The following is a 12,801-nucleotide window of genomic DNA, read 5'->3' on the forward strand; positions in this document are numbered from 1 at the left end:
GTGTATCTTGACTCATAATCAAATGCCAGCGACAGTTTTCGGAAAAGAAATACGTTATCTGTAGCTTATCGTAAAATTATTGCCAGCGTGTGAAATCTTTACCTGTATTAACGACGTTTCTTTCCCGAGTGAGATTCATTCGAAGCAATGTCACTGTGGCAAATCTGTTTTCGTGCGATGCTCGTTGTGTACTAAATTTCTATGTTTCGAATGTTTCTACGATCGGTATCATTCGGGGGGATTGCGCCAAATCTTCTTAAAGAATGAGCATAAGAATAAAGTATAAGAATGAAGAATTGACATAAGAATGGAATAGAAGAATATGAATATTTAAAAACGACTGTAACCCCTGAAAATACCATGCACACACGACACTTGTTGTGAAACCAAATCGTAGTTTTGCAGTTAATATAACGCTCTTTTATACCCTATCTTGATAAGAAACATTCGTCTAGACCGAGAGAGGTGGCGCAGTGGTTAGCACACTGGACTCGCATTCGGGAGTACGACGGTTCAATACCGCGTCCGGCCATCCTGATTTAGGTTTTCCGTGAATTCCCTAAATCGTTTCAGGCAAATGCCGGGATGGTTCCTTTGAAAAGGGCACGGCCGATTTCCTTCCCAATCCTTCCCTAACCCGAGCTTGCGTTCCGTCTCTAATGACCTCGTTATCGACGGGACGTTAAACACTAACCACCACCACCATTCGTCTAGTAACCTTCTAAGGACAAGGGTAGATAAATGAAAAAAAAAATGAAATCAAGCAATAACCAGGTTTCGAGCACGGGATGCAAAAGTGGAAGGCAGAGACGCTAGCCACAACTCACCAATAAAGCTGAACTTATTGAGCGCAGAAAGACAAGCAAATGACAACGAAAACACTGACCGTTGTTTCCTCAGAAACGGTCTAGTATCTACGGATAAGCTGGGGTACATGTTTACATATTCTGAAATGTCTTCCACTAAGCGTAGTTTCTGGGAAATCACGTTATGGCACTTGGGTGTTCTCCTTGTCAGTCATTAAGGTGGCGGAATGAACCAGAATTCCACAGACGAGAGACGGCAGATACACGAGTCATTTGAGCAAACGGGCCCAGAAACTTCAGGAAAATACAGTTGTGGAACTACTCAGCAAATCACCGAGTGTATTATCCTTGACCGCTCTCTTGCACAAACACTCAATAATCGTAATTCGACATTCGCATTCCCAAGTGGCTCTAAGCACTATGGGACTTAACATCGGAGGCCATCAGTCCCCTAGACTTATAACTACTTAAACCTAACTAACCTAAGGACATCACACACTTCCATGCCCGAGGCAGGATTCGAACCTGCGACAGTAGCAGCCGCGCGGTTCCGGACTGAAGCGCCTAGAACCGCTCGACCTCAGCGGTTGGCTAATGTCCCGTGAACGACTAGGTCGTTAGGGATGGAACTCAAGCTGGCATTTAGGGTGGACGAGGAAGGAAATCTGGCGTGTCCTCTTCAAAGGAATCACCTACACCTACATTTACATCTATACTATGTAAATCATGAAGTACATACTACACCGTCTCTAATGTTAGGGTTTCTTCCTGTTACAATCATTTGAAAGGGCGGGTAGGACGACTATTAAAATGCATCCGTGCGTAATTTATTTGGACAATTTTATCCTTGCAGTCCGTACTGGAGCGATACGTATGGGATTGAGGGCTATATTTAGAGTGTTTTCGTAACACTGGTATTTGAAGTTCTGTAAGTTGGCTTTTGTGGCGTAGTTGGCATCTGTCTTCAAGAGTGTGCCAATTCAGGATTTCCAACATTTACGTGTCGCTCTCCCGTGAGTCAAACAAATCTTTGACCATTCGTGTCGCCTTTTTTTGGTTGCGTCCAGTGTTTCCTGTTATTTGATGTAAGTCCCACACATCTGACCGAAATTGTAAGATGAGACGAGCAAGTGATTTACAAGCAGACTCCTTTGTACACTGTCGGAAAAAAATGAATTACCCTCAAGGACTGTGTTTAGTGGTACCAGCGTATAATACGTGCATAATGAGGGGTTCCAATGTTAATGATTCATTTGTCACGATCATCAGCGATCAGATGACGCTCAGGAGGCCTATCTGTTGAACCTCTGCTTTGACTCTACAGACAGTAAATTTGCTGGGTTTAGAGACGAACAATCTAGGGTACAACCATGCCCCACCGAAGAGTACTTAATCGTGTTTAACAACTTCAGAAATTGGAACGGAATCGCATAGTGAGCCCCTGGGAACCTGGGTAGAAGTATCGACGGAATGCTTTACATGTTGGACACAATGTATCGATGGTGTGTCGCTGCTTTCATCAGTGGTCCGTGGAACATTTCCACACCTGTAAAGTGTATTCTAAATGTCCGTGTAATACAGATGCATTTCGAGATCGACGCATTGCGCGTGCAGTGATACCGGGCCGAATATCATCCAGGGACGAAATGCGGGCAGCAAGTTGCATCTGCTGTATCATCAGAGGCCATTAGGAATCGCTTACTCTCAGCAAGGTTAAGATCACATGTGCCTCTGGTCAGGCTACCACTGACACAACGACACCGCAGTGTCTATTATGTAAACTGAAGGTGAATTGGGAGGGCGGAGGGAGGAAAGGAAATGGAAGAAACTGATGTTATCAACTGCATAGGGACTTTATACGGTTTTAGAGACGACGAGTGAAAATGTGTCGCGGAATAGGACTCGACCTGAGGATCTCCTGTTTAATAGGCAGTTGCGCGAACCACTACGCCATCCGGACACAGAGTCTAACGCCAATGCACGGACTGCCTCTGTACGCTCCCTGGCTGACTGACATTCCCATCCAGCGCCACCTGTCCACTGTCCCTGTCCATGTCATCCATGCCTGCTAATCCTAGATTCCCACTGGAGGTCGGATGTAAACGCGCATCCTTACTGAAGCTTGTGGAGTCATTGCCCATCGAGGCGAACCAGCTATATGAAAGTGTGGTGCCTGTTCTTTCGGACGTGACACCACGCATTCATGTAACATACTCAGGTGTCGTGAAAGAGTTGACTGCACTGTGGAATGGGGCTCTGTCGTCTTCAGTGATAAGAGTAGATTCTGTCTGTATGCCAATAATGAACGTAGACATAAGGATTTGCCTATTCCAGAGTGCATTCGCCCACTACGTACAGGTTCCATCCGAGGTTTCATGGTGCGGGGGCCATCAGTTTGCATTCAGTACCGGTGTTTTTGTAGGAAAAAGTAACCAATGCCCGCTAGATTGCCTATAACGTTATCCTCGTTCTACTGCCATTTCTGCGACGCAACGTGCTCTTCGTGGTGTCTAATAACTGCTCTGCCCAGCGAGATCGCTTGATTTCTTGCCAGTTGAGCACCTGTGCGAGGTGATGCAGCGGGAACTTACTCATTCTTCAGCGGCTACAACAACTGCCGAATTGCAACAAAGGCGCAAGATCCTTGGGAAAATCTATCGCAGGATACCATTCGACACCTTTATGATCGTTTGCAGACCTGCATTGTCGCCAGAGGGGGATATATTATGTATTGATGTGACTGTTTTGGCACTCTTTACTGAGACATACGTATTAGATTTGCTCTGTATTTGTTATCATATACTCGCAAAATGTTGAAGTACTTGCCAATAAAATGACCATGTCTTCTTTCATTTTTTAAATTTTTATTTTCTATTTTTTTTTTTTTTTTTTTTTTTTTTTTTTTTTTTTTTTTTTTTTTTGGCGGCAGTGTAGAATGAATATTTTCCCAGTATCCTGCCAATGAACAGAAGTCTGCGACTTGCCTTTTCTATGACTGAGCCTATGTCATCATTCCACTTCATATCGCTACAAATTGCTATAACCTGGTATTTATATGAGTTGTCTGATCCTATCTGTGAATCATCGACATTGAGGTCCTAGTATGTTACGTTGTTCCGTTCTGAGAATTGCAAATTTTTGTACACATAATGGTTGGCTCTGAGCACTAAGGGATTTAACATCTATGGTCATCAGTCCCCTAGAACTTAGAACTACTTAAACCTAACTAACCTAAGGACATCACACAACACCCAGCCATCACGAGGCAGAGAAAATCCCTGACCCCGCCGGGAATCGAACCCGGGAACCCGGGCGTGGGAAGCGAGAACGCTACCGCACGACCACGAGATGCGGGCACACATAATGAAAGTTGCCAATCTTTGCACCTCTGATCTGATTAAATATTTCTGTGGATTTTTTCAGGCAGTTCTTCATCACAGATAAGTGCATCATATGCGAGAAATTGGAGACTGTATTAATACTGCTTGTCAGATCATTAATACACATCATGAACAACAAGGCACCCAATGCATTTTTCCAAGGCATACATGCAGAACAACCACTGGATGTGACCACACAGCAATGGTCGTAACAGTTGCGGAGGTTAATCTGCAATAGCTCCTTATCTGCTGATTTTTGAGTGAAGTCTGACTTGAATCACTGTGATACCTGTTGCAAGAATCTGTGATAGTCACCTCTTAATTGAAAGACAATCGATGGTGATTTCGGCTCCTTCCTCACAGAAAGTTGTTGGCTAGCAGGGTTGGGGCAAGACCATCCTCTGCGATGGCTCAGTAGCCAGTGGCAGTGTCTTATTCTTCCTCCTCTAGAATTGCAAAGGTTCCTCCAGAGCTGTGACTCAGTGCGACTCTCCACATCCTGTAAGCATGACCAACTTGCCTGAATGGCTACAAGTATAGACCAGCCTTGCTTGTCGGACACTTCCTCTTCCGTCGCTGACACTGAATCCCAGATAACATGCTGCTCCGTCCCCACCAATAAATGATCTGAATGAAGTCAGTATCCACCCCTACAATCCCGCTCTTCATTGCGCCAAATTCACAGTGGCGCCCGAACGTCTGGTACTTCAGTTGGAAAAATTACAAAGTGTTTTAAAAGAATGGCTAACTGAATTTTGACAGTTGAAAGTGAATTTGATTTCTTTCATACTTCATTTAATCCAAACCATAACTTATAAAGTGTTTTTACTTTCTGTCGCCAGACGATGATTCTTGAACATTTTAAGCCTGGGAAACGATTTTCAGGTATTTTTATTCCTTGTGAAGATACTGTGCGAAACGTACACGATGTGTTAAGATTCATATCGCCTGACAGATGGCTTACCGATTCGTGACGACATAACAAAGTCAAATGGCCATCATGAGCGTTTTTTCTTTTTTTTTTTTTACGGAGATAGTATCAATAACATGATTAGTATGACGTACAGGAGCAAACCAATTAGCCACTAATAGTATATGAAAATTTCATTTTCAGACCGATTGTTTAGGAAAATTTTATATTGGAATTATATATGAGTACAATTTGCTTTGTTGTTACATTCTATTCGTTATCTTGTATTTGCCTAACAAGCATGTTTTCTTGTGGTTCCAGTGAATTCAAATGGTTCAGATGGCTCCAAGCAATATGGGACTTAACACCCGAGGTCATCAGTCCTATAGACGTAGAACTACGTAAACCTAACTAACCTAAGGACATCACACATATCCATGCCCGAGGCAGTATTCGAACCTGCGACCGTAGCAGCAGAGTGGATCCAGACTGAAGCGCCTAGAACTGCTCGGCCAAACCGGCCGGCTTCCAGTGAGTTATTTTTAAAACTGAAACATCCGTCTTTGAGAAACGTCTGTATCACTCCATGAGTGTCGAGTCACTTGTCGAACTACATTACCTAGGATTTTGTCTCTAAAGCTGTTTCACATTTGATTGTGCAGTATATCTGCAAGTAATACTCTGAAGGCAAAGCCTTGACAACCAATCAGATCGTTAGGTGATCAGTTGCGAGTTCGCTAGGCCCTCGTGTGCGCTGACAAAGCATGCTTACTCGTCCGTCCTTCCGCACTGCACTCGGAGCTGTAGACGTTATTTACATCGCGTTACTCGACGACGACATAAAAATTCAGACATGTTGTCTTGTGAAAGATTTAAGATAACTCTCAGGAATTTTAGTGGGAATGTTACATGCTTGCGTTGCACTGATGTGATTTAATTTAGGTGTAGTTGAGCATCCATGTGGGTAAGGTTAGGTTTCTTTGCTCTGATCGGGGCTTTGTCCGAATATGCAAGGTTCAATACCGGTCTTTCATTTAAGTAATTCGTGGAAATAGGTCGAATTTCACGTTACTTCCTACTCATTTAAGAATGTTTCAGAGATTTCATAGTTTATAGGGTTCTTTTCTGCTTTAGTGAACGTGTGGTATTTGTTCAACCACATGGTCCGGTTGTGGACATTTGTGTCCACGGTTCAGGAGTCAGTGGCACATGTCCTCGTTTAGCCTTTGTTCTAAGAAACAGCAGGTGTGAGAACAGCTTATTACCAGGACGTGCTGAAAATTAATCAAAAATGTTCAAATGTGTGTGAAATCTGATGGGACTTAACTGCTAAGGTCATCAGTCCCTAAGCTTACACACTACTTAACCTAAATTATCCTAACGACAAACACACACGCCCATGCACTAGGGTCCCGCTCGGCGAAAATTAATCCATCTGAATTTTTTATTTGGAAATACTTAAAGCTTTTTAATTAACCAAACGCTATTAACGTTTTACATATTTATTATTCGTGTTATTTATTCTAGATGTTTACATATTTATTTCTGAATGTAGTCACCCTGACGAAAAACCAATGCCGGCCGGGGTGGCCGAGCGGTTCTAGGCGCTCCAGTCTGGAACCGCGCGACCGCTACGGTTCAGGTTCGATTCCAGCCTCGGGCATGGATGTATGTGATGTACTTAGGTTAGTTAGGTTTAAGTAGTTCTAAGTTCTAGGGGACTGATGACCTCAGAAGTTAAGTCCCATAGTGCTCAGAGCCATTTGAACCATTTTTTTGAAAACCAATCCGTTGATGCCGTCACTGTAGAAAGTTTGAATTCTTTGACGGACCCACAACCTCGTTTCTGCTTGCACCGCCTCACCGTTATCAAAGTGCAGTCCTCGAAAGTGCTCTTTACGTTTTGGAAAGAGATAAAATCTGGAATGGGCCATGTCGCGATTGTATGGAGAATGACCGATTACACTGAACACAAGGTGTCGAACTGTTGCAGATGTCGCAGCGCTTGTGTGTGGTCTGGTATGGTCATGGTGAAAAAGAGGATGCTCCATGTGCGGACGAACTTTACTAATTCGTACTTTCAGTTTTCTGAGAGTCTCGCAGTACCTCGCAGAGTTTATGGTGGTGCCTTTAGGCATTAATTTCAAATGCACAACGCCATGAACATCCCGGAACAATCTGAGCATGATTTTGTCTGCCGATGGCATGGCCTTTGAACTTTTTTGGAATCGGTAATCCTTTGTGGTGGAACTCCACTGATGCATTCTTGTTTTCGGTGTCAAAATGTGTACCTAGCTTCCCTCACCTGTCACAATGTTATAACAAAATCCATCACTCCCAAACTGAAAATGCAAAAGGAATTGTTGTAATATGTCCAATCTCATCTTTTTCAGGTCAGGAGTGAGCATTCGAGGCGCCCAACATGTGCACAGTTTTCTGTACCGTTGTTCTGCAATGTTGGCCTGTACACGCTCTCGTGATATGTCACACTTACCTGAAAGCTGTGTGTGTCATCCCACTATTTTCTCTGACAAGTTCATCAACCCGATACCAGTGAGCATCGTCGGCTGCCCTACGCGGTCGTCCACTCAGAGCTTTGTCACACACGTAGACGTTAGGACCACCGTTTCTTTCATTACAAGCTCGAACAATCCAACGTCGTATATTACCGGTATCAATACAATAATCACCGTACACAGCTTTTATTCTTCTATGGATTTCCACCAGTGGCACGTTTTCTGCTGTTATAAACTTTATTAAAGCATGCTGTTTATCACGCACCGACATAGTTACGCCACACGCCGTTATATTACACGCTACAATTCGGAACCCTCTAGGGGCAAAGGGTTGCAACTTGCGTCAGCGAAGTGGGAAAGTCGACGGAGTGATATGAATCACATGTAATATCTCAAACAATATGGAGAACAGAATAAAAAATTCGGAAGCGTTACATTTCAGCACGCCCTCTTATAAACGATATCTCTTCAGCAGAGTAGATGCCACGATAACTGCCTTCAGCAGATGAAACATTTACTAATTCTCTATACGATTTTCAGCCCGATAAGGCAAGTCACGAGTTGCAGAGAACTTCGAGACTCGTGTTGCAGCCACGAAGATTTCGAGGCATTACATTTAAGGAATTTACTGCTTTGTTATTAGTCATCAAGAAATACAAAAGGTAGTCCTATCTTGATTGCACGCGTACTTTCTATAAGAAAAGACACATTCATACCTAACTTGGATATAATTTTGTCTTACGTTCACGCATGTTTATACACACACCTGTGCAGAAAATTGGAATAGAGATCAACATAAACATCATTTCCGCTCTTTTTACTGCTCATGAAAACCACACATTGCATGTTATACAAGCATACAGCGAGACCTTCAGATGTGGTGGTCTAGATTGCTGTACACACCGGTACCTCTAATAGCCAGTAGCACGTCCTCTTGCATTGATGCGTGCCTGTACTCGTCGTGCCATACTATCCACAAGTCCATCAAGCCAATGTTGGTCCAAATTGTCCCACTCCTCAACGGCGATTCGGCGTAGATCCCTGCGAGTGGTTGGTGGGTCACGTAGTCCATAAACAGCCCTTTTCAATAAATCCCAGGCATGTTCGATAGGGTTCACGTCTGGAGAACATGCTGGCCACTCTAATCGAGTGATGTCGTTACTCTGAAGGAACTCATCCACAATATGTGCACAATGGGGGCGCCAATATTCGTCCATGAAGACGAATGCCTCGCCAATATCCTGCCGATATGGTTTGCACTATCGCTCGGAGGATGGCATTCACGTATCGTACAGTCGTTACGGCGTCTTACATGACCACCAACGGCGTACGTAGGTCCCACATAATGCCACCCCAAAACAGCAGGAAATGTGTGTGAAATCTTATGGGACTTAACTGCTAAGGTCATCAGTCCCTAAGCTTACACACTACTTAACCTAAATTATCCTAAGGACAAAATCACACACCCATGCTCGAGGGAGGACTCGAACCTCCGCTGGGACCAGCCGCACAGTCCATGACTGAATCCCCTAGACCGCTCGGCTAATCACTTGCGGCCCAAAACGACAGGGAACCTCCACCTTGCTGCACTCGCAGGACAGTGTGTCTAAGGCATTCAGCCTGACCGGGTTGCCTCCAAACACGTCTTCAACGATTGTCTGGTTAAAGGCATATGCGACAGTCGTCGGTGAAGAGAAAGTGATGCCAATCCTGAGCGGTCCATCCGGCATGTTGTTGGGCCCATCTGTACCGCGATGCATGGTGTCGTGGTTGCAAAGATAGACCTCGCCATAGACGTCGGCAGTGAAGTTGCGCATCATGCACAGTTTGAGCCGTAACACGACGTCCTGTGGCTGCACGAAAAGCATTATTCAACATGGTGGCGTTGCTGTCAGGGTTCCTCCGACGTATAATCCGTAGGCAGCGGTCAGCCACTGCAGTAGTAGTCCTTGAACGGCCTGAGCGAGCCATGTTATCGACAGTTCCTGTCTCTCTATATCTCCTGCATGACCGTACAACATCGCCTTGGTTCACTCCGAGACGCCTGGATACTTCCCTTGTTGAGAGCCCTTCCTGGCACAAAGTAACAATGCGGACGCGTTGGAACCGCGGTGTTGACCGTCCAAGCATGGTTGACTACAGGCAACACGAGCCATCTACCTCCTTCCAGGTAGAACGACTGGAACTGATCGGCTCTCGGACCCCCTCCGTCTAATAGGAGCTGCTCATGGATGGTTGTTTACATCTTTGGGTGGGTTAGTAACATCTCTGAACAGTCAAAGGGACTGTGTCTGTGATACATTCTCCACAGTGAACGTCTCTGCCTTCAGGAGTTCTGGGAACCGGGCTGATGCAAAACCTTTTTTGATCTATGTATATTACGTTGCGCTATGAAAGTTCGCTCACTACCACATATTTCATTATCAGTAGTCATATCACATTGTATCCCTATTCATGTGTATTTTCAGGGTATTAATACTGGTGTCATATCTTATGCCCCATCACTTCAAAACGTTTCGAGACTGGATATACACTCCTGGAAATGGAAAAAAGAACACATTGACACCGGTGTGTCAGACCCACCATACTTGCTCCGGACACTGCGAGAGGGCTGTACAAGCAATGATAACACGAACGGCACAGCGGACACACCAGGAACCGCGGTGTTGGCCGTCGAATGGCGCTAGCTGCGCAGCATTTGTGCACCGCCGCCGTCAGTGTCAGCCAGTTTGCCGTGGCATACGGAGCTCTATCGCAGTCTTTAACACTGGTAGCACGCCGCGACAGCGTGGACGTGAACCGTATGTGCAGTTGACGGACTTTGAGCGAGGGCGTATAGTGGGCATGCGGGAGGCCGGGTGGACGTACCGCCGAATTGCTCAACACGTGGGGCATGAGGTCTCCACAGTACATCGATATTGTCGCCAGTGGTCGGCGGAAGGTGCACGTGCCCGTCGACCTGGGACCGGACCGCAGCGACGCACGGATGCACGCCAAGACCGTAGGATCCTACGCAGTGCCGTAGGGGACCGCACCGCCACTTCCCAGCAAATTAGGGACACTTGCTCCTGGGGTATCGGCGAGGACCATTCGCAACCGTCTCCATGAAGGTGGGCTACGGTCCCGCACACCGTTAGGCCGTCTTCCGCTCACGCCCCAACATCGTGCAGCCCGCCTCCAGTGGTGTCGCGACAGGCGTGAATGGAGGGACGAATGGAGACGTGTCGTCTTCAGCGATGAGAATCGCTTCTGCCTTGGTGCAGGTGAGCGCCACAATCAGGACTGCATACGACCGAGGCACACAGGGCCAACACCCGGCATCATGGTGTGGGGAGCGATCTCCTACACTGGCCGTACACCTCTGGTGATCGTCGAGGGGACACTGAATAGTGCACGGTACATTCAAACCGTCATCGAACCCATCGTTCTACCATCCCTAGACCGGCAAGGGAACTTGCTGTTCCAACAGGACAATGCACGTCCGCATGTATCCCTTGCCACCCAACGTGCTCTAGAAGGTGTAAGTCAACTACCCTGGCCAGCAAGATCTCCGGATCTGTCCCCCATTGAGCATGTTTGGGACTGGATGAAGCGTCGTCTCACGCGGTCTGCACGTCCAGCACGAACGCTGGTCCAACTGAGGCGCCAGGTGGAAATGGCATGGTAAGCCGTTCCACAGGACTACATCCAGCATCTCTACGATCGTCTCCATGGGAGAATAGCAGCCTGCATTGCTGCGAAAGGTGGATATACACTGTACTAGTGCCTACATTGTGCATGCTCTGTTTCCTGTGTCTGTGTGCCTGTTGTTCTGTCAGTGTGATCATGTGATGTATCTGACCCCAGGAATGTGTCAATAAAGTTTCTCCTTCCTGGGACAATGAATTCACGGTGTTCTTATTTCAATTTCCAGGAGTGTATAAAAAATAGATGTAAGTTAAGATGGTTGTTTTAATGCTTCAGGTGTTCTACACAGTCTTCACCCACTTGCGTACAACGCACAGAATGTTCATACAACGATGTGAAACAGTCATAAAAATCCTTGTTTGGACTGTTGTTCAACTCGCGCGCGCAATATCTGGAATGTCGGTTACGTCATCAAAATGTTTGCGCTTCATGTGACTTTCTGCAGTTGTTTTGCTGTGAATTCGTGCTGATAACACCAAGTCTTGTCACACGTGATAATGTTTTTCAGAAAATAATGTCCGCGCTTTACATTTCCGTCAAGTCGTGGAAGACGGTTACGCATTCTTGTTTCTGCTCGGTAGTCAAGGTGTGCAGCACAAACTTTGCAAACATTTTTCTCTTCTTCAAAACATTCGGGAGAATGTCTTGATCACCTGTTTTAGAAATGCTGCATCGTTGCGATTCGTGACCTAAGACCGTTAACACACTGCAGCCGCACTTGCTACTTAACACTGGCGCAGCTGGTTGATCGAATGCACATCTGTTGTTAACAGTCGTTACTACAAGCTGCCACCGTAGTTGCTTCGTTGACGTCGCTTATACGCCAGCAATGAAATCGGTTTCGGAACATTTTGGACGGACATTGTATACAGTCTTAGATAACTAAAATCTTGTAGTAGCAGATGCTTTCAACTGAAATACTGATTTTTGTATGGACATGAATCAACCTTTTGTTGTTTTTTTGAAAGACTTAAGTTATTCATAGCGATGTTATAAATTGTGTTGGATACTTTAATAATTTCAACTCTCTTCATTTTTTAATCTGATAGTTCAGTAAATCAAACCGTACAGTATAGTTTTATCTGAAATGCTACGTTTTTAATTCTAAAATAGTTCTGCAGGTTGCTTGCGACAAAATTTCTCCTGGTAGGGCCCAACCTACAAGTTCATCCAAGAGATCTATAGGTCCTAAACACGACACTGGGTATATTTATTCTCTGTAGTGTTAGGGTGATAATCATTCAAACAAAGGCTTTCTTCGTTGCGGCAAGACCTTTTCACGAAATTTCAATCTTCAGTGTTCCTCTCTGAATTAGAAAATATTTTGGTGACTCCCACCTATATAGGAAGAAATGATACCTGTAATAAAGTAAGAGAAATCAGTGCTCTTATGGCAAAATGTAAGTGTTCCTTTTTTCAAGCTTGCTGTTAGGGTGTGGAACGGCAGAGAAATGTGTGAAAGTGATCCGATGAATCTTCTGCCAGGCGCTTAAGTATGAATT

General features: G+C 45.2%; 1 protein-coding gene across 2 annotated transcripts in view; it reads right to left on the bottom strand.

Annotated features, from left to right (window-relative positions):
* The window catches only part of LOC126297678 (sodium- and chloride-dependent GABA transporter 1), a 346,980-nt gene that overhangs the window by 153,674 nt on the left and 180,505 nt on the right, over positions 1-12,801 (bottom strand). The gene's annotated exons all lie outside the window — the stretch shown is intronic.

This window comes from Schistocerca gregaria, chromosome X (assembly GCF_023897955.1).
Source record: "Schistocerca gregaria isolate iqSchGreg1 chromosome X, iqSchGreg1.2, whole genome shotgun sequence".
NCBI lineage: Eukaryota > Metazoa > Arthropoda > Insecta > Orthoptera > Acrididae > Schistocerca > Schistocerca gregaria.